Source organism: Neoarius graeffei, chromosome 16, assembly GCF_027579695.1.
Source record: "Neoarius graeffei isolate fNeoGra1 chromosome 16, fNeoGra1.pri, whole genome shotgun sequence".
NCBI classification, from domain to species: Eukaryota; Metazoa; Chordata; class Actinopteri; order Siluriformes; family Ariidae; genus Neoarius; species Neoarius graeffei.
In genome coordinates, this window is record NC_083584.1 from 28,473,511 (window position 1) to 28,500,959 (window position 27,449).

The 27,449-nt window shown below is 42.4% G+C and overlaps 2 protein-coding genes across 3 annotated transcripts in view; both read right to left on the reverse strand.

Annotated features, from left to right (window-relative positions):
• The window catches only part of si:ch211-57n23.1 (uncharacterized), a 22,368-nt gene extending 16,636 nt beyond the window's left edge, over positions 1–5,732 (reverse strand). The window contains exon 1 of the mRNA XM_060942744.1: positions 5,568–5,732. The gene's annotated coding sequence lies outside the window, so the exon portion shown is untranslated. The remainder of the gene's footprint in view (positions 1–5,567) is intronic.
• A 731-nt stretch (positions 5,733–6,463) lies between these two features.
• Positions 6,464–27,449, reverse strand: part of ago2 (argonaute RISC catalytic component 2) — a 45,584-nt gene continuing 24,598 nt past the window's right edge. For both annotated transcript variants that reach the window (XM_060942048.1, XM_060942047.1), the window contains exon 20: positions 6,464–7,150. The gene's annotated coding sequence lies outside the window, so the exon portion shown is untranslated. The remainder of the gene's footprint in view (positions 7,151–27,449) is intronic.

Genomic DNA, 27,449 nt, shown 5'->3' on the forward strand with positions numbered 1-27,449 from the left:
TATCTGGTGTGACCCCCTTGTGCAGCAATAACTGCAACTAAACATTTCCGGTAGCTGTTGATCAGTCCTGCACACCAGCTCGGAGGAATTTTAGCCCATTCCTCCGTACAGAACAGCTTCAACTCTGGGATGTTGGTGGGTTTCCTCACATGAACTGCTCGCTTCAGGTCCTTCCACAACATTTCAATTGGATTAAGGTCAGGACTTTGACTTGGCCATTCCAAAACATCAAATTTATTCTTCTTTAACCATTCTTTGGTAGAACGACTTGTGTGCTTAGGGTCGTTGTCTTGCTGCATGACCCACCTTCTCTTGAGATTCAGTTCATGGACAGATGTCTTGAGATTTTCCTTTAGAATTTGCTGGTATAATTCAGAATTCATTGTTCCATCAATGATGGCAAGCCGTCCTGGCCCAGATGCAGCAAAACAGGCCCAAACCATGATGCTACCACCACCATGTTTCACAGATGGGATAAGGTCCTTATGCTGGAATGCAGTGTTTTCCTTTCTCCAAACATAACGCTTCTCATTTAAACCAAAAAGTTCTATTTTGGTCTCATCTGTCCACAAAACATTTTTCCAATAGCCTTCTGGTTTGTCCACGTGATCTTTAGTAAACTGCAGATGAGCAGCAATGTTCTTTTGGAGAGCAGTGGCTTTCTCCTTGCATCCCTGCCATGCACACCATTGTTGTTCAGTGCTCTCCTGATGGTGGACTCATGAACATTAACATTAGCCAATGTGAGAGAGACCTTCAGTTGCTTAGAAGTTACCCTGGGGTCCTTTGTGACCTCGCCGACGATTACACGCCTTGCTCTTGGAGTGATCTTTGTTGGTCAACCACTCCTGGGGAGGGTAACAATGGTCTTGAATTTCCTCCATTTGTACACAATCTGTCTGACTGTGGATTGGTGGAGTCCAAACTCTTTAGAGATAGTTTTGTAACCTTTTCCAGCCTGATGAGCATCAATAACGCTTTTTCTGAGGTCCTCAGAAATCTCCTTTGTTCATGCCATGATACACTTCCACAAACATGTGTTGTGAAGATCAGACTTTGATAGATCCCTGTTCTTTAAATAAAACAGGGTGCCCACTCACACCTGATTGTCATCCCATTGATTGAAAACACCTGACTCTAATTTTCACCTTCAAATTAACTGCTAATCCTAGAGGTTCACATACTTTTGCCACTCACAGATATGTAATATTGGATCATTTTCCTCAATAAATAAATGACCAAATGTAATAATTTTGTCTCATTTGTTTAACTGGGGTCTCTTTATCTACTTTTAGGACTTGTGTGAAAATCTGATGATGTTTTAGGTTATATTTATGCAGAAACATGGAAAATTCTAAGGGGTTCACAAACTTTCAAGCACCACTGTATTTCATGATACGGACTGACCTTAAGCTGGTAAATTTTATATATACAGGTAGTCGTTGACTTACGACCTATGCGACTTACGACCGATCAACTTTACGACCGTCTGGTTATGACTGGCAAGTGTTTCCTAGCTGAGCTAGCTGAGCGTACGACAGTTTCCACCCCAGCTCCCGGCAGCGCCTCTCGCCACGTACAATAGTTTCCGCCCCAGCTCCCGGCAGCCTCTCACCACGTACAACGGTTTCCGCCCCAGCTCCCGGCAGCCTCTCCCCGCTTACGATGGTTTCAGCCCCAGCTCCCGGCAGTGCCTCTCGCCGCTTATGACGGTTTCAGCCCCAGCTCCCGGCAGCGCCTCTCGCCGCGTACGACAATTTCCGCCCCAGCTCCCGGCAGCGCCTCTCGCCGCGTACGACAGTTTCCGCCCCAGCTCCCGGCAGCGCCTCTCGCCACGTACGACAGTTTCCGCCCCAGCTCCCGGCAGTGCCTCTTGCCGTGTACGACAGTTTCCGCCCCAGCTCCCGGCAGCCTCGTGCCGCGTACGACAGTTTCCGCCCCAGCTCCCGGCAGCGCCTCTCGCCGCGTACGACAATTTCCGCCCCAGCTCCCGGCAGCGCCTCTCGCCACGTACGACGGTTTCCGCCCCAGCTCCCGGCAGCGCCTCTCGCCACGTACGACAGTTTCCGCCCCAGCTCCCGGCAGCGCCTCTTGCCATGTACGACAGTTTCCGCCCCAGCTCCCGGCAGCCTCTTGCCGCGTACGACAGTTTCCGCCCCAGCTCCCAGCAGCCTCTCGCTGCGTATGACAGTTTCCGCCCCAGCTCCCGGCAGCCTCTCGCTGCGTATGACAGTTTCCGCCCCAGCTCCCAGCAGCCTCTCGCTGCGTATGACAGTTTCCGCCCCAGCTCCCGGCAGCCTCTCGCCGCGTACAACAGTTTCCGCCCCAGCTCCAGGCACATGCGCAGTCTCTCGCGCACTCCGTCATACAGTTTCCGCCTCAGCTCCTGGTTTATGAAACGAGCAAATGCTCCCGCCAGCACGAGCGCTGCAACAGCTGATGATGACATACATGACCCACAGACAAGCACCAGTGATGCCAGCGGTCACTAAATTTTGTATTTTGCTCTGTTTTACATTTGCATTTTGGTATATTTCAAACTAAAATGTTTTCTATTTTTCACACCTGTATTTCGTATTTTTTGTTTTGCACATATTAAACGAATTGTACTGTACGCAGTGTAGTATGCAGTGTTTGACTTAAGGGCTGTTTTACAATCAGGGTACAATGTGTCTATGTGTCAGCCCTGTGATGACCTGGCAACTTGTCCAGGGTGTACCCCGCCTTTCACCTGTAGTCAGCTGGGATAGGCTCCAGCTTGCCTGTGACCCTGTAGAACAGGATAAAGCGGCTAGAGATAATGAGATGAGATGAGTTTCAGTTACAACAGTTTATATATATAATTTACCGCGAGTTGACCTAGTGGTTAGTGTGTCCGCCTCTCGATCGGGAGATCGCGAGTTCTACTCATGGTCGGGTCATACCAAAGACCATCATAAAAATGGTACCTACTGCTGTCTGGCAAGGCATGCTGCAATATAGATGCGAGTGGGGAGTCAAACTCTCATGGTTACCAGAGGACTAACCCCCACTGTAACCCTAGCTATGTAATAGGCAAGAGGCCGAGGGCTACGGAGATTGGCGCCGCCCTATGTGCCACATGGCGTGGGAAGGACTATCTATCTATCTATCTATCTATCTATCTATCTATCTATATATATATATAGTGCTCAGCGTAAATGAGTACACCCACTTTGAAAAGTAACATTTTAAACAATATCTCAATGAACACAAACAATTTCCAAAATGTTGACAAGACAAAGTTTAATATAACATCTGTTTAACTTATAACGGGAAAGTAAGGTTAATAATATCACTTAGATTACACATTTTTTCAATTTTACTCAAATTAGGGTGATGCAAAAATGAGTACACCCCACAACAAAAACTACTACATCTAGTACTTTGTATGGCCTCCATGATTTTTAATGACAGCACCAAGTCTTCTAGGCAAGGAATGAACAAGTTGGCGACATTTTGCAACATAAATCTTTTTCCATTCTTCAACAATGACCTCTTTTAGTGACTGGATGCTGGATGGAGAGTGATGCTCAACTTGTCTCTTCAGAATTCCCCAAAGAAAATAATTTCTTTACACCACAAAGGTGAAGGCTACAAGAAGATCAGCAAAGCTTTAATTATCAGTCAGAATACTATAGCAAAAGTGATACAAAAATTTAAGAAAGATGGAACTGCAACCATCTCACAGAGATGTCCAGGTCGTCCATGGAAGTTAACACCTCAACAGGAGTGTCTTCTGATGAGTAGGGTTGAAGAAAATTGGCATGCAAGTTCACTGCAGTTATCTAAAGAAGTAGAAAGCCAAACTGGGGTGACTATTTCCTGTGACACAATACGGCGTACACTGCAGAGGAATGGCATGCATGGATGCCGTCCATGAAAGAAGCCCAGGCACAAAAGCCCACAGAGTTTGCCAGGGCCCATGCTGACAAAGATGAAGACTACTGGGACTCTATACTCTGGAGTGATGAGACCAAGATAAATGTTTTTGGAACTGATGGCTTCAAAACTGTATGGCATCGCAAAGGTGAGGAATACAAAGAAAAATGCATGGTGCCTACAGTGAAACATGGTGGTGGCAGTGTCCTTATGTGGGGCTGCATGAGTGCTGCTGGTGTCGGGGAGCTGCATTTCATTGATGGCGTCATGAATTCACAGATGTATTGCTCTATACTGAAAGAGAAGATGCTACCATCACTCCATCCCCTTGGTCATCGTGCACTTTTCCAACATGACTAAACACACATCTAAGGACACTGTTGGATTTCTGAAGAAGAACAGGGTGAAAGTGATTCAGTGGCCAAGTATGTCTCCTGATCTGAACCCAATCGAACACCTATAGGTATCCCAGGTATCCCAGCTGACTACAGGCGAAAGGCGGGGTACACCCTGGACAAGTCGCCAGGTCATCAGAGGGCTGACACATAGACACAGACAACCATTCACACTCACACCTACGGTCAATTTAGAGTCACCAGTTAACCTAACCTGCATGTCTTTGGACTGTGGGGGAAACCGGAGCACCCGGAGGAAACCCACGCGGACAAGGGGAGAACATGCAACTCCGCACAGAAAGGCCCTTGTCAGCCGCAGAGCTCGAACCCGGACCTTCTTGCTGTGAGGTGACAGTGCTAACCACTACACCACCATGCAGCCCTAACTGAAACTCATCTCATCTCATCTCATTATCTCTAACCACTTTATCCTGTTCTACAGGGTCGCAGGCAAGCTGGAGCCTATCCCAGCTGACTACGGGCGAAAGGCGGGGTACACCCTGGACAAGTCGCCAGGTCATCACAGGGCTGACACATAGACACAGACAACCATTCACACTCACATTCACACCTACGGTCAATTTAGAGTCACCAGTTAACCTAACCTGCATGTCTTTGGACTGTGGGGGAAACCGGAGCACCCGGAGGAAACCCACGCGGACACGGGGAGAACATGCAAACTCCGCACAGAAAGGCCCTTGCCGGCCACGGGGCTCGAACCCGGACGTTCTTGCTGTGAGGCGACAGCACTAACCACTACACCACCGTGCCGCCCTAACTGTAGGTTCCAAGTATGTCCAAAAAACCCCAAAACAAAACAGCCACCTTTCTTCTTTAGGTAACTCGTTTTGATATAAAAATGACCGCGACGTTTCAACGAATAGGCAAATAATTAAGCTATATGACGTCACCTGGTGATTTCTAGAGACTTTTTGAGCATACAGTAGCTACTTTCCCCTGAAAAGAGTCGGCAACACAGACACACAACTCCCAACTGTGTTTAAGCCCCACAGCGTCAGCACCGCAAATACACCTGTTTGTTTGTTAATGTGAATTTCCTTTCACACTTGGACTTGATCATCCGAATCACATCGCGTAGCGCGTGCTACTCATGTCTCTTCACTCTTCCGTCTGTTATTTATAGACTAGAAGTGTTCACAGAACAAACAAACACCAAACCCTGGATACTGAACAGGATACTTGACTGAATGTCTGTCCTTTAAACAAATATTGGGTTTTTGAATAAAGGTAATCAGAAGTTTATGACCTTACCTTCAGTGAGGGAAGTGAGACGTTGCTTGCTCGCTCCGACTGGGCTGTGTGTGTGTGTGTGTGTGTGTCTGTGTGTGTGTGTGTGTCTGTCTCCAGTTCTTACAGCTGGAAAATCTGACTCGCTCTCACTGCACCATTTATTTGCCGGTATTAATTAACCCTCAGAAACACACGACCAGTTATGACATGTGAATGTGGTGTTGAAAAACTGGTTTAAGAACAATCATCACAAAGCTTCTGTAACCCCCCACAGCAACATGAGCTCTGTCACTGATTTCCCCCTCCCTCCAAAGCACCATTCATTAAAACAGACCATAATCACTAGGGTGGTCCCCAAATATATATTTTTTAGGATTTTGTTACGACCACCTTACCTTTTCTTACATTGCCTAAAAGAAGTTCTCATCTCATTCATCTCATCTCATTATCTCTAGCTGCTTTATCCTGTCCTACAGGGTCGCAGGCAAGCTGGAGCCTATCCCAGCTGACTACGGGCGAAAGGCGGGGTACACCCTGGACAAGTCGCCAGGTCATCACAGGGCTGACACATAGACACAGACAACCATTCACACTCACATTCACACCTACGGTCAATTTAGAGTCACCAGTTAACCTAACCTGCATGTCTTTGGACTGTGGGGGAAACCGGAGCACCCGGAGGAAACCCACACGGACACGGGGAGAACATGCAAACTCCACACAGAAAGGCCCTCGCCGGCCACGGGGCTCAAACCCGGACCTTCTTGCTGTGAGGCAACAGCGCTAACTACTACACCACCGTGCCGCCCCCCCTAAAAGAAGTTATTGTGCGAAATTTGGTTAAGATTGAACAATGTTTAGAGGTGCCACAAAGACATTAAAGTTTTCACTCAAGACACAATATAAAATAATGTGGCTTATTAACTGTTTCATATTAATACAAACAATACAGTAATATAACTTCCTGTGTTCAAAGTAACAATAGCTATTACTTGTCTGTGATTTTCTAAACCCTTCGGTATTATGGTATCTTGTGGAGATAAAAGAACACACTAAGGACTTCCCTAGCAGAAGGAAGCTTTCTCCCAGACAGTTCCTTGGAAGTGGGACCAATTAACCAAACATAATTGTCCTTTCTGGTTTTGTGCTTTGCACCACCAGTACTACTTGTATTACCTCAAGTGCCCTTGACTGTTTGGTTATTTGTACCAATTTATATATGTGTGTGTGTGTGTGTGTGTGTGTGTGTGTGTGTGTGTGTGTGTGTGTGTGTGTATGAGTGTTTAGTCTAGTTCATATCTAGAGTGTTTATAACTGTTTATATTGTCTGTTTGAGTGTTTAGTCTGTCTTGTTCTTATCTAGTGTTTATACTGTTTATTTATACTGTTTATATTGTTTGAGTGTTTAGTCTATGTCTAGTTCCTATCTAGAGTGTTTATACTGTTTATATTGTTTGTTTTTTTCAATTATTCTATTTTTATTTATTGCATTGCCAGTTTGCACCATGGGTCAGAGAGGACTGATATTTCATCTGTGCTGTATGTCGAGCATGTATAGCATATTTGACAATAAAGTTGACTTGACTTGACTTGTTGCTAGCCATCTGAAAAACATAGAAAGAAAAACATTCACAACTTCATCAGCATATTACGATCAGTGCTCATTGTTTAAGAACCCCTTAGTGCATGAAAGTTAACCTTCTATCAGTCTATAAACTCTTCCTGCCTCTTCTTTTTCATAGAAGTGGCATATTCCCTCTAGAATTGTGACTTTTGGGGGGTTTGAGATCTTCTCTGCAACAGTCTACGCACCAACTAATGTTAATGGCTTAACCCGATTTGCAACCTCGTGCGGCACCTCTAAATATTAACCAATTTTTCTGAAATTTTGCTTGTTGCCTTCTTTTAGCCTATGTAAAAAAAATGGTAGGGTGGTCAGAATGTTTTGGTAAAAAAAATTTTTCCCATACATTTCGGGACCACCCTAATAATCACTCAATAATGGACAGGTTGACAGGCAACAACAGGCAAGAGGCCTAGTGAACAATGATGTTTGCAGATGATATTGTGATCTGTAGTGAGAACAGGGAACAAGTGGAAAAAAACTTAGAGGCATGGAAGTTATGCCCTAGAGAGAAGGGGAATGGAAATCAGTAGGAGAAAGGCAGAATACATGCGCATGAATGAGGGGGAGGACAGTGGAATGGTACAGCTACAAGGAATAGAGGTGGCCAAAGCAGAGTTGTTCATATATCTGTGGTCAACTGTACAAAGTAATAGCGAGTGCAGAAGAAGAGAGTGTAAGCAGGTTGGAATGGATGGAGGAGAGTGTCAGTCAGGAGTGATTTGTGACAGAAAGTTGCCAGCAAGCGTGAAAGGGAAAGTGTACAAGACAGTAGTAAGAGCAGCGATGATCAAAAGTGGATAAAGTACTCAACTTCATTACTTAAGTCAAAGTACAAATCTCTCTCTCTCTCTCTCATGATCTCTAGCCGCTTTATCCTTCTACAGGGTCGCAGGCAAGCTGGAGCCTATCCCAGCTGACTACGGGCGAAAGGCGGGGTACACCCTGGACAAGTCGCCAGGTCATTACAGAGCTGACACATAGACACAGACAACCATTCACACTCACATTCACACCTACGGTCAATTTAGAGTCACCAGTTAACCTTACCTGCATGTCTTTGGACTGTGGGGGAAACCGGAGCACCCGGAGGAAACCCACACGGACACGGGGAGAACATGCAAACTCCACACAGAAAGGCCCTCGCCGGCCCCAGGGCTCGAACCTAGGACCTTCTTGCTGTGAGGCGACAGCGCTAACCACTACACCACCGTGCCGCCCAAAGTACAAATCCCACTGGTTAAATGTTATTCTAATACAAGTGAAAGTTGTAGTCAATTTTTTTAACTTAAGTTGAAGTACTGAAGTAGTTGCTTTTAAAAATACTTAAGTATTAAAAGTACATTTTCTGTCAACGCATCGTTGTATCATTGCCACAACGCCTATTAAACCTAATGCCGTTACCAAAGACAGAAATGTGAATTCAGAAAATGAACACATGCTGTGCCATCATGGTGGTTTAACGTTAAGCTGGCTAGTCAGTGAAACTCTACCTAACATGCTAGCAAACGCTTTTCAAACTCAAAATTATATCGGGTAGCTAACGCTACTAGAAAAGAAAGATTTCTACATTATTTATTTGGCAAGATTATCTCATCTCATCTCATCTCATCTCATCATCTCTAGCCGCTTTATCTTGTTCTACAGGGTCGCAGGCAAGCTGGAGCCTATCCCAGCTGACTACGGGCGAAAGGCGGGGTATACCCTGGACAAGTCGCCAGGTCATTGGCAAGATTATGCTAAAACATATTTCTAAAAGGACTTCAGATAAGTTAACATTATTCATGTTAGCATAACTCTGTTTTTACATGATAACTAACAGTGTCCAAGTTAACTAGCTATATGTTAACGTTAGCCGTGGACAAGGCTATGGTAACTTGGCAGGCAAATCCATAGAAAGTCATTTGACTAACCAGACTGCATAGCTATTGCAACATTATCGCTAGCTCTAAAAGCACAGACAACTTCATTGCAAGCTTTCTCTTGGAATAAAATGTTTACATCCCTCAATATGCTTCCGCAGGTCAGACGGCAAGTTTTTGTAGGCCGTGATGTGGTTCGTTTTAGGTAAACAAAGCAAACATTTAAAACAAAATGAATCTTTAATCCTTTGAGAAAACTGAAACATGGGTTCATGGGCCATGGGTACGTTCATTCTCCAGAAGAACCGCCTCCTTCCATTCTGCCATCAACTGATTGTGTTAAATAATGCTGCTGAGAAATCACTGAACTTGATTTTATTCAGTCTATGGACGTGACGTGACGTGACCCTAGTGATTACTGATAGTCTGTCTCAATGTCACCTGTGAAAAAAACAATCATGTTTTAGAAAAGAAAAGAAAAAACCTCCACTTTCAAAGCCGCTTCATAGTAATGAGTAACGAAGACCTTGATAGAAATGTAGTGGAGTGAAAAGTACGATATTTGCCTTTCAAATGTAGTGAAGTTAAAGTCATAAGTTTCCAAAAAATAAATATATTCAAGTAAAGTGCAGATACTCAAGAAGTGTAGTTAAGTACAGTACTCAAGTAAATGTACTTCGTTACTGTCCACCTCTGGCGATGATGTATGGTTTGGAGACAGTGGCACTGACGACAAGACAGGAGGCTGAACTGGAGGTTGCAGAGCTGAAGATGCTGAGATGTTCATTGGGAGTGAAAAAGTTGGACAAGGTTAGAAACAGTTAGAAATATCAGAAGGACAGCACATGTAGGACGGCTTGGAGACAAAGTGAGAGAGGCGAGATTGAGATGGTTTGGACACGTACAGAGGAGAGATCCAGGGAATATTGGGAAAAGAATGCTGGAGATGGAGTTGCCAGGTAGAAGGAAAAGAGGAAGACCAAAGATGAGATTTATGGATGTGGTGAAGGAGGACATGAAGACGGGTGGTGCTACAGAAAAAGATACGGAGGAGATGGAGGGACATGATCCGCTGTGGCAACCCCTAACAGGAACAGCCAGAAGAAGAAGAAGATAATCACCTGCAAGCTTTTACAGAGGTCCAGTCTTATGACAAAACTGTCGCATGTCATTTGATGTCACATGAATTAAGTCATAAAGAAAATGAATAATAAAGCCATGACTTTGGGGGTGACTTCGGGTGAGGGGTGGATTACACCCTGGTCAGGTTGCTATCGACAACCAACCATTCACACTCATGTTCGCATCTTTGGGCAATTAGTTGACTTAATCTGCATATCTTTGAACTGTAGGAGGAAACCAGAGCACCCAGAGAAAACCCACGCAGGCACGAGGGGAACATGAAAACTTCACACATGCCCCTTTTCCACCAAAGCAGTTCCAGGGCTGGTTCGGGGCCAGTGCTTAGTTGGAACCGGGTTTTCTGTTTCCACTGACAAAGAACTGGCTCTGGGGCCAGAAAAACCGGTTCCAGGCTAGCACCAACTCTCTGCTGGGCCAGAGGAAAGAACCGCTTATGTCAGCGGGGGGGCGGAGTTGTTAGGACCAACAACAATAACAAGACCGTGAAAGATTGCCATTTTTAAGCGACGAGAAGCAGCAGCTGTACAAACGCGAAGTCATCCATTATTGTTGTTGTTTCTGCTGCTGCTTCTTCCGTGTTGTTTTTGCTTTGATATTCGCGCCAAGGTTTATGCAAACGTAGCGACGTAACTGACGTATACAGCGACATAGCTGACGTATACAGCGACGTAATGACATGGCTTCCCTTAGCACCGTGAGCTATGGAAAAGCAAACTGGTTCTCAGCTGGCTTGCAAGTTGAACGAGTTGTGAACCAGCCCTGGAACTGATTTGGTGGAAAAGGGGTAACAGAAAGGCTCTAGTCATCTGCGAGATTTGAATCCAGAACCTCCTCACTGTGAGGTGACAGTGCTAACCACTGCACCACCTGTCTGTTTATAGTTACTTTTAATTTTGTCAGAAAAACAAGCTAGCTCCTGTTATCAATAAATGCAGCTTGTCATATTACCAGAAAACTACAAAACCTTCTGTCCTTATTATTCTCCAGTGTTGGAAAACTTAAATTTACAGCATTTACAAAGCTCTAATCCTGGAGACTCCTTCCAAAAATGCTAAATAAACATTTTCTCTGAGAAAACTTCATCATATAAACAAGTTCGAACCCAACGGCCGGCGAGGGCCTTTCTGTGTGGAGTTTGCATGTTCTTCCTGTGTCTGCGTGGGTTTCCTCCGGGTGCTCCGGTTTCCCCCACAATCCAAAGACATGCAGTTAGGTTGACGTGGGGTGGCCTTTGGCTGAGGTGCCCTTGAGCAAGGTACCCAACCCCTGACTGCTCCCCGGGCGCTCTGGTGTGTGTGCGTGTGTTCACTGCTTCAGATGGGTTAAATGCAGAGGATGAATTTCACTGTGCTTGAAGTGTGCATGTGATGAATAAAGGTTTCTTCTTTCTAAAAGTGGTTTCAGCACTGTGCTATAATAATTTCAAATCGATGTAAAACAATAAATCATATGGTACATGTTGAAAAACAAAAAACTACCAGAATTGCAAAATATAAACAGCTCTCATCATCTGGGTGCGATTTGCTGGGGAGGATGGTGGGGATCATCCCCCCCTCTGGTTTTTATCTCTGCTGAAAAAAAATCCTCGGGGACAACCCCGTCAATAAAACAAACAAACCAAAAAAAAAAGTTGACATGACAGGCATGTTGTGACACAGTTTTCTATGGTCTACATTGCACTCACTTTCAAAATGACCCGAAGTGGCAGCTTTGATGTTCACGAACGTCCCCAGCAAATAGATACATTGTAGATAATAACAATATCCAGAGTGTGAACATGGATTTAGCGCCATGAATCACATCCTTACTGATGAGCGCAACAGAATGAATGTATCCACACTGACAGCCTTCTTTTCCTCGCTGTCAATGGGCCAGACGTGCGTTCCTTCCCTGCTGAGAAATTCGCAGAAATGTGGATTAAAGAAGGGCGAAACGCGGCGGATAGCGCACCGACGGGAAAGCAGAAAAGGCCACATGAACTGCGCCATCAGAGCAAACTGTTCATTTAGTATTCATGTATTTTAGTGATTTTCGAGTCACTGTCCATTTAATCCGGAGGGAGAGAAACATCACAGCAACGCGACAAGCAATGCGAACTTTGTTGTGTGTTAGTGTTCGTGTATTTAGTCAGAGAGATAGGAAGATGAATTTACTATCTCTGGTTCGTTTTCATTTAGTGTTTGTGGCAGCGGGGGCGTGGTCAAGCATCGGTCTGTGACAGAAGGACGACAGGACAGAACTGATTTCACACAACTCGCTTTTATTCAGCTTTTCAGCTTCTATCTGCACTCTCACACACATCAGTCGTATAGTTGTGGAGAGAGCTCCCTCTGCTCTCGCTCTCTCTCCTTAAATAGGGCGCGGTCACTGGGAAGACACACAAACACATTAATTAACGACAGGTGTAGTGATTCTGCCACTTACCTTCCCTGACTCCGCCCTCCTGTCACAGACCGATGCTTGACCACGCCCCCGCTGCCACAGTGTTATTCATTTGATATCATCGGATGTTATTGAGCTGTTAGCCTATTGTTACCTTAGTTTTGTGACGTTTCATGATTAAAAAAAAAAACATCCCCCCTTCTGGTTTTTTGACAAATCGCACCCTGCTCATCATCATATCACTTCAGATAGCCAGTTATCACTAAGGCCAAACAAAATAATATATGTGTTTCCTGTTTCCTGGGTTTTCAAAATAGGGTAGGTAGGTAGGGAAAAAAATTTGTTTATCCCAAAAGTTTACGACAAATTTTCTAGGGTAGGTAGGAAAAAGTGAGAAGTTTCCTTTGAAAACTTTTTTGCAAAATACTCGTTAAATGTTTGCAGCTGATCCCAGAATGTCAGAACTGTGTGATTTGTTGTAGGAAACAATGTTGTAGTTACTCTATAGTTCTTCATTTGGAAATGTTTTTAATTGTTGTGAATATCTTTTGCATTGCAATAGGCTGATTTGACAAGCAAACATTTCTGTCCACTGTGTCGCTTTTTGTTCCGAGGCGAACCTCCATTTTATAGGCACCCGGAAGAATCGATGAAATATACTGCACATGTGCAAGCAGTCATTTACATCCGACCCTTTGAGGCATGAACACAAGGGTGGCCAGTTTTTCTACTTAAAAATCTAAGATAATCATCATTGTAACACTAGCAAGAATACGCAGCATTGTTCAGCTATGTATTCGATTGCATCTAACGGTGACCTGTCTAGAAATGCCTACGAAATTTGGCTTTGCTGCGACCTTCGGTGTCCGAGTCATAAATGTTTAAAGGTGGGCTGGAGCCATGGATCAAATCAAAACTTAAGTCGCTGAGCAGCGCTTGCATGGTGGCGAATGACTGGCTGAGGCACCGTCCTACCAGGCCGTGCCCGTGCTGGTTTGAAAGGGCTGGGGTAGAGGGAGGTGCGTGTTGGTTGTCAATTTACTCCTGATGGGCCTTGTGTCTTTCGGCAAATAGCGAGTGGTTTATATGACATGCCCTAGCGGTTCTCGTTTTACTCACCAGGTGGCTGCCAAGCAGGTAGGGTCAGGCGCGAGAAATAGTTTGTTTATCGTGGTCATAAACAGTTGAAGGGTCGCAGTGTTTTTACAGGGTCGGTCGGGTAACCGGAAACACATATATTATTTTGTTTGGCCTAACATGACTTAACTTAGCTAAACACTAGTACTAGCTTGTGTTTTGATTTGTATGATCATATTTTTGATGATGACCACAAGTTAGCCTAGTGGTTAGCATGTCTGCCTCTTGACCGGGAGATCGCAAGTTCTACTCGCGGCTGGGTCATACCAAAGACCATCATAAAAATGGTACCTACTACTGTCTAGCAGTACTGGCTAGTGGCCTAGTGGTTAGCATGTCTGCCTCTCAATTGGGAGATTGTGAGTTCTATTCACGGTTGGGTCATATCAAAGACCATCATAAAAATGGTACCTACTACTGTCTAGCAAGGCATGCTGCAATACAAATGTGAGTGGGGAGTCAAACTCTCACGGTTACCAGAGCGCCGCACCCAATATGCCTAGAAGGCCCAAAGTGCAGACTTTAGTCTGCAATGAAACCCCCCCCAAATGCGTGAATAAGTTTAGCATAACACTAACTGCCTTCCATCGTTGTGTAAAGAAGCCTAATTATTGAGCTGTGCCCCTGCCAGCACCCCCCCACACACACACACAGGATATTCTGCAGGCCAGCAACTCTGATGTGCCCTTCTGTAAGAATCACTGGCCATAAAAGGCACATAACCAAAATATTTGCCATTTTTCCACTATAACATTTGTAACAAAAAACGTGCTGGCATTTGACAAGGGCATAAGACAAATTGTGTTACCTGAGAAATAGCCTCTGATGTGCCCTTTTGTAAGACTCAATGGGCATCATACAATTTAGATTCGATGAAGGAAGGGAGGGGAAGGGAGTGTCGTAAAAGGTGTGAATGTTGTGGGCGGGAAACAACCATAAATAGGGAATGCCTGGCATGCAGACCCAGACTTCACAATGTCACAACCAAGGCAACCAAGAAGGATCAGTGCTCAGGAGGCTTTAGCAATTCTACAGAGTATGTCGGATTGTGAATCTGATGGTGGAGATGTGGACCTCGCATTTCAGAATGAAAACATTGTCACCGATTCGTCAAGTGATGAGGATGCAACTGCTCTTGCACCAGTAAATCCTTCCCTCCAAAGACACACCAGGAGACGGGTGGTCAAGTATGTGATTGAGCAGGACAGTTCAGACACAGAGGCCACGTCAGATGAGGAGGAAGACACAATGTATGTCAACCCCCCTTGTAATAAAAAAACAAAAAGTTGCAGGTGTGGGCATAACACCTGGATCCACAGAGAAGGCGAAAGATGGCACTGTGTGGTTCCACCACAAAGCTGGAGACTTTTCTGCTCATGAAACTCCACAGACAGCATTCAATGGATCTGGAGGGCCAACAGAGTTTGCAACACGCAAAATCACGAGTCGCCTTCAAAGCTTCCTGTGTTTGTTGGATATCAGCATGTTGTTGACCATCAGAGACTGCACAGTCCAGGAGGGCCGTAGAACAAATCCCAGCTGGCAGATGAGTGTCTTCGAGCTGATGGAGTTCCTCGCAATCCTTTTTCGAAGGGCTGCCAAGGGCTACATTGGTGCCATGCGACTCATGTGGGCCAATAGATTCGGCAACCCAGATATCAAAGCCATAATGCCCCGTAACCGCTTTCTTGAAATAAAGTGGTACCTTCGCTTTGACAACAAGGACACCCGCAAGGAGCGCATACAAATGGACAAATTTGCAGCAATTTCAGACATCTGGCAGCGGTTTGTTCAGAATTGTGTGTTGTCCTACAGTCCAGGGCAACATGTTACCGTGAATGAGCAGTTATTTCCTTCAAAGGTTCGTTGTCCCTTTCTGCAGTACGTTGCCTCCAAGCCTGACAAGTTTGGAATCAAGTTTTGGATTGCAGCAGATCTGGACACAAAATACATGTGTAATGCCATCCCGTACTTGGGAAAAGATACCACTCGTCCGACGGGAGAGAGGCTGTCAGAGAATGTTGTTTTGAAATTGATGGAACCATTTATGGACCAGGGAAGGACTGTAACTATGGACAATTTCTTCACCTCTCTGTCTTTGGCTAACAGGCTTCTTCAACGAAAAACAACTCTGCTTGGCACCATCAACAAAAATCGTCAGGAGCTACCAGCAACTGCAAAGGAAACCTCGGTGCGCTGGTTGTACTCCACACAGGTGTTCACATCTGGAAGTGCCTTGCTGATGGTGTTTGCAACAACAAAAAAGAAATCTGTTTGTCTTCTGAGCACCATGCATCAGAAAGTGGAAATTGTGGACACCCAAAAACAAAAACCAAACACTGTTGTTGATTACAACCATTTCAAATGCGGCGTTGATATCATGGACCAGAAATCACGCAACTACTCGGTGCGTGCAGGAACACGGAGATGGCCCATGGCTGTGTTTTACAACCTGCTTGACAAGACTGTCACAAATGCACACGTCTTGTACACTGCATGTACAGGATCCAAAGAAAGTCGCCAATTGTTCATGCTGGAACTTGCAGAGGAACTTCAAAACAGGCTTTTGCAGGAAAAGGCACAAGGGGAAGAACACAAACAGCAGCGTCGTGTGATGAGAGTTTCTCAGAAGAAAAAGACACAGTGCCAGGTGCGCATACTCTGCAATAATAACAGAAGCACCAAACTTTGTGTACGCTGCCGCAAATACACCTGTGGCAATTGTAGGAAAGACTCACCATGGGAATGTGGAAACTGCTAGATGCTTTGTATAGCCTCCATATGTAGTGAGCCTGCTTTTCTTAGTGTGAAATAAACATTTATTTTCTTCCTGAAGTTATACCGTCTGTTTGTAGTTTTTCCAAGCTGAAATTGTGTTTTCTGGGGCACTAATTCCACTCCTCTGTCCTCTGACATTGTGAGCTTGGCAGAATAAATTGTGATTGAAATTGGGGTGTAACCTACAACCAAATTACCATTCATGAAGGATTGAGTATGTCCCTTCCTAAAATTACAGGCCATTATTAAAATAAGTGTCTCATCTCATTATCTCTAGCCGCTTTATCCTGTTCTACAGGGTCGCAGGCAAGCTGGAGCCTATCCCAGCTGACTACGGGCGAAAGGCGGGGTACACCCTGGACAAGTCGCCAGGTCATCACAGGGCTGACACATAGACACAGACAACCATTCACACTCACGGTCAATTTAGAGTCACCAGTTAACCTAACCTGCATGTCTTTGGGGGAAACCGGAGCACCCGGAGGAAACCCATGCAGACACGGGGAGAACATGCAAACTCCGCACAGAAAGGCCCTCACCGGCCACGGGGCTCGAACCCGGATCTTCTTGCTGTGAGGCGACAGCGCTAACCACTACACCACCGTGCCACCTAAAATAAGTGTTTTTATGACAAATAGAAAGCGTTTCTTGGATCAACTGACAAAATAAGGTGAATGTGTACATCTGTTTGTTGGCTAAATAAAATATAAAATGAAAAATGGTTACTCTTAGTACAACACACACAACTCAACACACAGTATGTTGGGCTGATCAGAGTTCATTCAAACAGCAGTTTGGCCTTTGTCATTACAGGCAGTAACCTCAGTGGGGAATGGAGTGGCTGTTCACAATACAATGGAGACAGTTAGCACCTTGAGAGGAATACACAATTTTTGCACAGGGGAGGGGGCATGCAGCAGAAGTGAAAATCTCTGGGCCTGCTAGTGAGTTAGTTAGTACTGGGATAGGCGACTACCTGGGAAGACCAGATTCTGGCGTGAGATGGACTTTGATTTTTGATGATTGATTTAATACATTTGAAACCTGTAAAACAACACTCAAGATTTTCATCACTACTACTAGCTGAGTTAGCTAACAATACCTGGGCTCCATGCCATCCATGTCATATTGAACACAAGTCCAAATCTGTTTTTTAATGACATCAGTTGTTCATATGTAAAATTCCTCCAAAAATTCAGTATTTCTGTTTTAAAATACAACACACACCAAACAAAAGGAATCAGTCATCCAAGAGGAAGTAACCGTTTATAACTTGTGTTTGTGATTTTTTAGGAGTGCTCTGCAGAGAAATTTAAACAATATAACAGCTGATTTGAAAACACAAAGCAAAGGTTTTTTGTAGCAACAGTAATGCAGAAATATAAAGATAGAGAACTGCACCCAGAAACAACTCAAATCTTTATACCTTACGGTTTCAGACACTTTACCCAAGGCAACTTTTTAACAGTGGACTCTGGACATCAGTTTTGGAGTTGAGTTGTACAAGCAGTAGGAAAGCAGGGTGGAAAATTAAAGTCTCTTCACTGGATGACTTGATGCTTTTACGAGGCCCTGTCTGGGGTTTCTATTATAAACACACATTTTCCTATTGATGTACAGTCCTGTGCAAAAGTATTAGGAACATGTAAAGAAATGCTGTCGACCAAAAATGGCTTAAAAATAATGAAATGAAACGTTTCATTAAGTAATAAATATAGTATAAACAGTAAGCCATAATAAATGAAACAAAGTCAATATTTGGTGTGAGACGACCCTTTGCTTTAAAAAAAAAAATAGTAGTCTCGGGTACAATGAGTGCAGTTTGATAAGGAAATGAGCTGTAGGTTTTACTGAGCATCTTACAGAACCAGCCCCAGTTCTTCTGGACACTTTGACTGTCACACTCTCTTCTTCATTTTGCACCAAAACCCAGCAGCCTTCATTATGTTTTCTTTTTTAATCTGAAAAGTCGTCTTTTATGTAATATGCTGTTCAGATACAATTTTTTTTTCTGTAACATTTAATTTTGTGCTGGAAAATGAATGTTTGGACTCTAAAATGTTTTTGTACCGACTCAATGTAGAAGTCATAAAATAGAAATCTATAACAAAGTTTGTATGAAAAAAATAGGGTGCCTAAGACTTTTGCACAGCACTGTATGTCTGGATGAACGAGTGCAAAGACCAAAGTCACATACTAAAGGACAGCTGGACAGGAGGATGATGTAATACGGTAAACTTTTTAAAATTATTCATTCATTTTGCATAAATACAGCTGACTACAATACATGTTCTGTCATAGTGTAGGACTGAATATAGACACTGTGGATTGTATACTGTGCAGGACATCTACAAACTAGCTTAGTTTGTAGAGTTGGGCGTCATCCATATCACAAAAGGTCAATTTTTGTGCTTCGTTATACTGAACATGAACATTGCCTTCAGTCTGGGTTGCAATATGTGCTCAAGAGTCTCCACATCATCCATGTTTATTCCTGCGTGTCGTTTCTTGGTCTTGGTTAAACAATTTGTATTGTTATGCCGAGTAGAATGATCTCAGTAAACAGGAATGAAAGCAGAATCTGGTAAAACAAAGTTAGAACAGAGGAACAAGCCCCTGGGGTAAAATATCTGCACATCTGATTACATGATGGAGGTGTAATAAACGCAAACATTTAAGGAGTGAAAAAGCTCTAGAATTGTGAGATGTAATCTGGGATATGTCTGTAGTCCTTAGTTAGCAGTAATCCATTTATTTTGAATGAAGTTGTACATGTAATGTTTTATATAGACTACATGTTGAATTTATCTGGATTATAGGAATATTATGATTTAAGAGACAAAAAAAAAAAGACACCACAAGAAAGAAAAAAAGAGGTATATTTTCCAAAGAATTTCGACTGGGCTTTGCCGTTGCTGAAGTTCTCCAGATTTGTGGGTGTTTGGAAAGATTAAATCACCGAGGGGTTTTCCTGTCGTCGTCAGCTACTTTCACATTAAAAGTAGCTTCTAACTGGCCAGTTCCTTAAAAAAAAAAAAAAAAAAAAATTCACCAATGGGTTGTTTTGTTTGAAATTGTGCTCAGAGTTGACACAGCTGTTATTTAGAGAGCAATGATGAAAATACAGCAGTTTATATAGGGAGTTAGAAAACTGCTAACTCTGTATTTACCTTAAAGGTTCAATATGTAACCCATTTCTGGGCCTGTAACAATCACAGAATTTCAAAGATATCTTAGTATTTGGTTAAGAGTATCAACTATAGTGGACCTGGCTAGTTTAGTCTTCTTTTTAAACATTAATTTTTCTGGGCTGAAAATTAACTCCTGCCTCCTCTTCTACAATTCAAAGGTCTGTCTAAGTAGAGGCGAGGTTGGTTTGGAGAGGAAAGGCTCATCATTGTTTATATTGCAACAGTAAAGCCTCACAGAGAGCTCTAAAATGACAAATTGCTCCTATGGACACAAATGACATTTCATACAAGTTGATTGATCCTGGGGCCTTTTTACTGCAAGAGTAGAAGATTCATATGTTGTGCTGTTCCAAAATATTTGATATCTAGTATCTGTTAGCTCATCTGGCCGACAGGCAACGAGCTTATACCATCACGTGTTGTCCATTGTCTGTCTGGCGTCATCTACATTTCATGAAAACCACTCTTTCTCCTAGCCTAGTAAACTAGACCCACCCGCCTAGTGGCCAAAAATATTTTTGCCTAGCGAGTGGGTCTAGCCTCGCACCATATAAACAAAAACACCCCGGGCATCAAATCGTGCCCGCCAATCACAACGCAAGGTTTTTGTTTGGATTCTTTGGGCGGGCTTTTGCAGGAGTGACGACAAAGCTGCGCGACGCTGGAGAAAGCACAACAGGAAAGATGGCTACGGCTAGAGAACAGCGCGCGTTTGCCTCCGCTTTGGAATCAGTTTTAGAAGAATTAGACTTGGAGTTTTCGTTGAAACATGAGCAGGAAGAGGCTCTCCGCTCATTCCTTTTCAAGAAGGACGTTTTCGCTGTTTTGCCGACCAGCTATGGCAAAAGTCTGATCTACCAGCTGGCTCCGCTCGTAGCCAAAAGGATGGGGCTAGTTTGTGCAGTACGAAGAATTAATAAACAGCTTTGAAACATTACTTTTTGATTGTTTCTTATTTTCCCGTTATTTTAAATTTAAGGGAAATTATTTCACCAAACACCACGAAATAAAAACTCTCAAAAACAGTTTAAGCAAACCCTTGAAAAACCCTTGAAAAAAATAAGAGTATGTTAAGTATGTGGTACAGACTCCAAACTTGTGGTCATTATCTCCAAACTTCTTAATATCTAGAACCTGTTTATTAATTAATACGTATTGTGAAAAATTATTTATTTCAAGGTCTCCCCCACTGCGCGCTCTGACTACGTCACAGTCACTGTCGCGCTGATTGGTCAGAGCGTCAGCCTATACGCACAGAGACAGTTTGAAAGACAGCAGTTTGTTCCTCCCACACCCATCGGAAATGTCTACGGATCGAGGCCAGACTAAATATTCACATTTAGTCTGGCTTGCCAGGCTATCTTTCTCCCTCAATTCTTCAGATTTTTATTCTTTTTGGCAGGAAGATAGGTCTGCCTGGGGTGCATATAGCTTCTACCCAAATGTGCATATTTGCAATTAATAATGAAGATATGGAGTAATTAAGCCATAATGAGCAGTTTCCACACAAATTGCTTCTTCTCCCTCAATTCTTCACCGATTTTGATTCTTTCTGGCATGAAGGTAGGGGAACCTAGGGTGCATAGAACTTTTACCCTGATTTGCTTAATTACAATTATTAAGTTATAGGACTAATTAAGCTTTAATGAGCAGTTTAAAAAAAACACTGTCAAGTTTATTTCTATAGCGCTTTTAACAATAAACATTGTCACAAAGCAGCTTTACAGAATTTGAACGACTTAAGATATGAGCTAATTTTATCCCTAATCTATCCCCAGTGAGCAAGCCTGTGGCGACGGTGGCAAGGAAAAACTCCCCCAGACGACATGAGGAAGAAACCTCGAGAGGAACCAGACTCAAAAGGGAACCCATCCCCATCCGGGCAACAACAGACAACATGACTATAATATTAACAGTCCTAACATAAAATGTCAGACATTGTCAATTCCTCTCTGTTTTGGATTCTTTCTGGAAAATAGGTAGGTATTCCTAGCGTGTGTCTATAGCTTCTATATATAGCTTGTATAGAGCTTGCAACATTTATTATGCAAGGTGGCCCACTTTAGCTTGTTCCTTCTGGACTACACAGGGCTAGAGTGAGCTACGCAGTCACTGATGGTCTCATTTATTTTAATTTACAGTTTGTTAGCTTGCACTTTATCCTGTTCATGGTCTTCATATACAGATGTTTTTAACTTTACAATACACACAAATTCTTCCTCCAAGTTTCTCCGTCCTCCAACAACATTTATAACCTTAATGAAAGATACTGCATGTGCACAAAGTCCAAAAAGGTTATTTTTGACAACTGAACAGCACACAAAATGAATATTTTTTAGGAGACAAAAAAGCAAGTGAGGGGAACTCAAGTTTATTAAAATCAATGCCATATACAGTCAAGCAAAAAAAAAAAAAACAAAAAAAACAAAAAACAAAATCAACTATATTAAAATGATATTCACATTATATCCTAGCAGGTTTTACAGCATATATTCAACTTGCAATCATAAAAGCATAAATGGAAAAAAAAGGAAAAAAAAAAAAAGAAAAAACTAAGCTCACACTTGACATAACGAAAAAGACAGAGCTTAGCAGTGAGTCCAAATACAAGAACGCAGTATAAAAGCTTTCAACAGGAATGACAGTAAATTCAATTTGGCAGGTGCTTAAGTAGGAATTAAAAATAAAAATGTCTGAAATGAGGGGGAGATCTGAGCCTGCGAGGCAGTGCCACCGGGACACCTTCCTAAAAACTTTGGTCACTTTCATGGCTTAGATGAATATGATAAACACTAACCACTCAGCCTCAGCTTCCTGGAGTTTCAGAACAGGTATTAATGGAAGATTATCATTTTCAAACTATCTAGGCATTTCCAGGACACTCCTACATTGCCAGGAGGTAGATTTTTGGCAAATACCTAGCACATGATTGGCAGTGATGTAGAACAATGCATGATTGGCAGGTCTGGTTAATAGTGCACCTTTTGAGGTTAGAAACACTGGATGATATTTTAGCCATAAATACAGCTCCAGGGCTAATTTAAGACGACATGAGTGAGTCCGGAGGGAGATTCAGTAGCAGATATAGCCCTTAAACGGCAATACCTGAGTCAGCAGTCTTTTAGGACTACGTCGAATTAGTTGCCATTTGTAATCTCTGAAATTAAATGCCACATTAGTGTGAAACATCAACAAGAATATAGTGGGAAGGGAAAGAAAGAAAAAAAAATCCAGAATGTTTGTTTTTTTTATTTTAAAGTAATTCACTCTGTACTTTACTACACATTCACCCAAATAAAAAGCCAATGCAAATACTGCTGTTAAAAAGATGCTTTAAATCAAACCAAAACCCATTTTAGAAAGGTGTAAGCACTGCCTTGCATGCACATCCAACCTCTCAGTAGGGAAAACTGTATTATTGTACATAATAAAGACAATGAGGTTCAGAAAAGAAAGAACTCGATGCAGCATATATCAGGCTTCTGAGGTACTTCATGTCTAAGCACATTTTAGAAAAGTCACTTTTCTTAAAAAAAAGAAAAAAAAAACATCCTATTATAGCAGAATATACCTCGTCTTAATGTTTTCAATTTCTCTGCCCAATTTTAAATAGGGCCTTTTTTTTTTTTTTTTACTGATGAGAAAGTGCAATATACAAATACTGATCATTCTATGCAGCATTCACTCAACGTTGCATGAGTAATTCATGTAGAAATTCTTTGATTTGACAGTGAATTATCAAATTAAAAAAAAAAAACAAACAAAAAAAAAACACCAAATATAAATACAGGAGATGACGGATCAGGGGTGGGGGAAGAGAAAGCACGCACATGCGCACAAACACCCCCAACACAAAAGTGGATGTCTTTAGCCCAACAATATTAAGAAAATTGATTTTCTTTTACCCTTTGTACCTTTTCGACCTTGAAACAACGGAAACAGGCCAGTGTATCAATAGAGCATATTTTGCAAGCACATTTCATTATTAAAAACAGTAAATTCCCTTTGTAAAATGTTGCAAGGTAAAAATCACACACAACTATTTTATATAGCTTATTCTCAACCTGCTTACACTTGCCGTGGAGCTTTCACCAAAAAAGACCCTCGTTTTATTTATTGCAATACTGAATATATCAAAAAGAAGAATCAAGCCTAATGTAAGCGTTCCGACAGAGCGATGTTGACAAGCTGGTTTGTTAGAAATCATGATGCCAAACTTGGATTAACATTAAAAAAAAAAAAAAAAAAATTGTACAAAACATGCTAGGAGTTCTGGACTGGAACAAATTTGCCTTTATGTAGTATTGCGAAAGCAGAGCAGTGCTGACTGGGGCAACTGAACCCAATACGTGATCCTATATATATGGCACGTCACTGCTGATGGTTATGGAGGTTTATCATAACCTGACAAAATCTACCAGTGTTCAGATGACACTCTGTGAGTAGCCACATAAATCACCTAAAGTAAACAAACCATGATGCACCCTATAGACAAGAGTAACAATGCAGTTATTGCTCAATGTTCAAACAAGAAACTAGCAATTAGCGATGGGTGATATGGCAAAACTTAATCACAATACTTAAAAACATCTTTGATACTTGATATATTTTGCTAAAAGCAAAAATAACCAATTAGTAAAAAAAAAAAAAAAAAGTTTTATTTTCCAGCAAGTTGCTTTGTACAGTAAGTTATAAAAGCAGTGACACCTGATGATAATGACGAAATGTGGAAGTGTAGCATGCTTATCGTGATTGTGTCACAATATTAACATCATATCATGGCCCTATTAGCAACCCATCCTTGTGCCGTGTCCATGCCAAACTACCACAGAAGACAATCGTGTTTACCAATGAGCACATTTTGAAGCAAAGTTAATGAGTTATCTAGTAGACTACAGTGCGTCAAATGCAGGTTTACAGTCCACAGAAAAGTCCTTTCACAATTTGGTCACAATTTCTTTACATTTTTTTGTTTGACAGGATGTCCCTCACCTTGGGGACTAATTTTATATATATATGAAAACGCTCAATCTAAAATGCAGTATTGGCTTGAGTTGTTTGGTCACTATTATTATTCATTGTCATGATCATATAAATTATATATACACACACACTATCCACTTTATTAGGAACACCTGTACACCTGCTCATTCATGCAGTTATGTAAATCAGCCAATCATGTTGCAGCAGCACAATTTATAAAATCATGCAGATATACAGGTCAAGAGCTTCAGTTAATGTTCACATCAAAAAGAAAATGTGATCTCTGACTTTGTGGCATGGATGTTGGTACCAGATAGGCAGGTTTGAGTATTTCATAAAGTGCTGATCTCCTGAGAACTTCACATACAGCAATCTCTAGTTCATACAGCATAGTGCCAAAAACACAAACATTCCGTGAGTGGAGGGTCTGCAGGCTGAAAAACCCTGTTGGTGGGAGATCAGAGGAGAATAATTGGCATGGTCTGAGATGACAGGAAACTTGCACTACGTTCACACTGCAGGCTGAAGTGACTCGAATCCGATTTTTTCGCCCATATGTGACCTGTATCCGATCTTTTATTGACAATATGAACGACACAGATCCGATTTTTTCAAATCCGACCCAGGCCGTTTGGATATGTGGTCCGAATTCCGATTCCTATCCGATCTTTTCATATGCGACCTCAGTCTGAACCGCCAGGTCGCATTCATCCGACTTACACGTCATCAGCAAGCCACAAACATCACTATTATGCGCTGAAGTAGGCGGCGGGTCTCTCAAAAAAAAGTTACAACAACATGGCTTTGATGTTCCTTTGAACGGAGGTTGCAGTCACTACCCCGCAGAACGCCTGAGCCAAAACCCTTGCCCTCTTCCTTCTCAACCTCCTCCTTAACATCAGGCTATTGTGCATGTTCTGGCTCCGTCGCAACAACTGCATCATCGCCAGGTACTCCATGCTGGCTACTGTCATACACAGGAAACTTTAGGTTACTTCCGTAAACACTGGCCATGCTCACTGCGTGTGACGTCGTCGTATCCTGCAATGCGCATGCGGAACACTTTTAGGTCGCTTTTCGTTCATACTGAGGATCACATACAAGTCGCATATATTTGTTAATGTGAACGACCTCACAAAAAAAATCGGATTTCACAAAAAAATCGGAATTGAGCATTAAGCCTTGCAGTGTGAACGTAGTGTTAGAGTACCTCAAATAATCACTACAACTGGACAGCTGAATTCTGGAAGAAGACCAGGTGATTTCCCCCCCCCCTTCTAATCTTCAACTGTCCAGTTTTGGTGAGTTTGTGCCCATGATAGCCTCAGATTCCTGTTTCTGGCTGACAGGAGTGGAACCTGAGGTCTTCTGCTGTTGTAGCCTGTCCACCTCATGGTTCAATGTGTTGGGCGTTCTGAGATGCTATTTGGCTCACCATGGTTGTAAAGAGTGAGTTGCTATATCCTTCCTGTCAGCTCAAAATCAAACCAATACGGCCATTTTCCTCTGACCTTTCTGATCAGCAAGGTGTTTCTGCCCACAGAACTGTTACTCACTCAATGATTTTTGTTTTTCACACCATTCTGTGTAAGCTCCAGAGACGGTGTGTGAAATTCACAGATGATCAGTAGTTAATGAAATACTTAAGCCAGTCCATCTGGTACCAACACCCATGCCACAGTTAAAGTCACAGATAATATTTTGTCCTTCATTCCAAAGTGAACATTACCTTAAGCTCTTGCCTTATACATGCATGATTTTTGCATTGCGCTACTGCTACATGATTGGCTGATGAAATACATAAAATGTGCCAGCGTACAGGTGTTCCTTTTCCTAATAAAGGGGGAGAGAGAGAGAGAGAGAGAGAGAGAGAGAGAGAAGGTTAGCACCCTAAATTGTTCTGAGGTAGTTTTCAAAGTTGGTATAAAAAGCCAGGTTATTAAGCTAGTGATTTTTTTTAAATGAGTTTCGACCTTGTACACAGGAACACTCAGTTTCAGTATTACGGGTACATGAGTTATTGGTGACCAACGATGCATCACTTATCAAAATTAGACATTTTTAGCAAAATCATTTTAGAATGTGCACCTGGGGGGGAAAGAAAAAAAAAATAGGATGCCGTAAAATAGCATTTGCAAAAATTTCTAAAATGGTAAGGTTAAATAATTTCTCTCTTCGTGCACCTAGTAACTTGGAGCAGAACTTCCTAGGGGATGATGAGCAGTATTGGAGCCAAGTTGCTTAGTTTGAAATGAGAACCTAGGCATCAGGCTAGTTTAAAAAAAAAAAAAACAAAAACAAACAAACCACCACACACCACAACATTGCCCTAAATCTAAACAATTCTTACAGTGCAGCACCTCAAACATAAGCAACAGAAGGATTTGTCCATATGTCAGTAATAATTGCCCAAACACAAAAACTGTTACACACATCTGAACTGCAGCCGATATACATGCAGGTGTATGACTCAAGCCATCAAGTATCTTCATATTCACTATAACCCTATCAGGGGTAGAGCGTATTGTTTTTCGTCTTCTCTCACATTTATATTTTAGTAGATGTGTAGGCTTTGATTTAGTTACAAGCAGAAAGTTAGAGTGCAAAGTCAGAGAAAAGTTTATTCGTTACAGAGTATTATTTAAAATGATCGATTACTCTAACTGAAATTCATTTGTCTCTTGCCGGTCACAAGGAAACATAAGATCTGTAAAAACCTGGCTACACATTTAAAAAAACAAACAAACAAACAAACAGTTTATTCTTACGGACTCATGTACATTCTCTTGGAAATACCAAATGA